General features: G+C 51.8%; 1 protein-coding gene across 1 annotated transcript in view; it reads right to left on the bottom strand.

Annotated features, from left to right (window-relative positions):
* Positions 1-2,500, bottom strand: part of LOC143300278 (hemocyte protein-glutamine gamma-glutamyltransferase-like) — a gene marked incomplete at its 5' end in the record, with an annotated part of 33,694 nt that overhangs the window by 4,620 nt on the left and 26,574 nt on the right. The gene's annotated exons all lie outside the window — the stretch shown is intronic.

Genomic DNA, 2,500 nt, shown 5'->3' with positions numbered 1-2,500 from the left:
ACCAAGCTCTATGCGATACTTATACAGCACCTATCCTCGGTCGGAGACCAAGCTCTATGCGATACTTATACAGCACCTATCCTCGGTCGGAGACAAAGCTCTAAGCGATACTTATACAGCACCTATCCTCGGTCGGAGACAAAGCTCTATGCGATACTTATACAGCACCTATCCACGGTCACCAAGCTCTATGCGATACTTATACAGCACCTATCCTCGGTCGGAGACCAAGCTCTATGCGATACTTATACAGCACCTATCCTCGGTCGGAGACCAAGCTCTATGCGATACTTATACAGCACCTATCCTCGGTCGGAGACCAAGCTCTAAGCGCTTTACAAACACAAGTATGAGTACATGACCTGGCTGGGGAAGGTTAAAACAGGCTCCAGAAGAGGACTGGGTGGATTGGGGGCGTGGAGAGAGGGGTTGGGGGTGGGGGTGGGGGGGAGGAGAGGGAATTGATATGGACACTTATATGATATTATGATGATATGGATACTCATATAGCGCCTATCCTCGGTCGGAGACCAAGCTCTAAGCGCTTTATAAACTCGGGGTCATTTGCACAACAAACTTGGGTAGAGCTCGACTGACGGCTAACAATGGGCGCTCATCATTCGTTTCCCGTGTCATTCAATCAGGTTTCAGGCACGCACACATACACACTCAGATAAGTAGCATTTTACGTGTTTGACCGTTTTATTTATTTACCCCGCCATGTAGGCAGCCATACTCATTTTTCTGGCATAAAATGAAATCTAATCAAATCAATTCATGTTGCTTATAGAGCCCAGCTGACCAGCAGTCTGGTTTACTATAAAAAAAATCATATCAAATAGAAGTACCCAAATCAAATCGTGTTGTGTATAACCCAGCGAACAGCAGTTTGGATCACTAACAAGAATAAAATCAAATTAAATCAATTTAAATCATAATGTTTAAGCCCAGCTTACCGGCAGTCTAGTTCACTAAAAATCAAATCAAATAAAATCAAATCAAATCAAATCAAATCATGTAGCTTGATACAGAGCCAAGCCGACCAGCCTGACAGCCTGGCATCACACAGCACACCACACAGCACACCACACAGCACACACCACACCACACAGCACAGCACACACCACACCACACACCACACACCACACAGCACACCACACAGCACACCACACAGCACACCACACAGCACACAGCACACCACACAGCACACCACACAGCACACCACACAGCACACCACACAGCACACCACACGAACACAGCACACCACACAGCACACACACACACAGCCACACCACACAGCACACCACACAGCACACCACACGCACACCACACAGCACACCACACAGCACACCACACACCACACAGCACACCACACAGCACACCACACAGCACACCACACCACACAGCACACCACACAGCACACCACCACACACACAGCACACCACACACCACACAGCACACCACACAGCACACCACACAGCAGCACACACACACCACACAGCACACCACACAGCACACCACACCACAGCAACACAGCACACCACACAGCACACCACACAGCACACAGCACACACACAGCACAGCACACAGCACACACACACACCACAACCACACCACACAGCACACCACACAGCACACACACACACACACAGCCACACAGCACAACACAGCACACGACACAGCACACCACACCGCACAGCACACCACACCACACAGCACACCACACAGCACACACCACACACCACACAGCACACAGCACACACCACACAGCACAGACCACACACCACACAGCACACCACACCACACAGCACACACCACACAGCACACCACACCACACAGCACACCACACAGCACACCACACACCACACCACACATCATACAGCACACCACACACCACACAACACACCACACCACACACCACACCACACACCACACCACACAGCACACCACACAACACACCAAACCACACAGCACACCACACACCACAGCAACCACACCACATCACACCACACACCACACAGCACAGCACAGCACAGCACACACCACACCACACAGCACACCACAGCACACCACACACCACACCACACACCACACACCACACCACACACCACACACCACACCACACCACACACCACACCACACAGCACACCACACACCACACACCACACCACACAGCACACCACACACCACACCACACAGCACAGCACAGCACAGCACACACCACACACCACACCACACCACACAGCACAGCACAGCACACACCACACACCACACCACACAGCACAGCACAGCACAGCACAGCACACACCATGCAACATACCACACACCACCCCACATACCACGCCACACACCACACAACACAGAACAGCACAGCACAGCACACACCACACACCACACCACACCACACAGCACAGCACAGCACACACCACACACCACACCACACAGCACAGCACAGCACAGCACAGCACACACCATGCAACATACCACACACCACGCCACA

The sequence above is a fragment of the Babylonia areolata genome, chromosome 26 (assembly GCF_041734735.1).
Source record: "Babylonia areolata isolate BAREFJ2019XMU chromosome 26, ASM4173473v1, whole genome shotgun sequence".
Lineage (NCBI taxonomy): Eukaryota > Metazoa > Mollusca > Gastropoda > Neogastropoda > Buccinidae > Babylonia > Babylonia areolata.
Note: the sequence above shows the minus strand (reverse complement) of the source record. Positions and strands in the feature narration are given on the sequence as shown.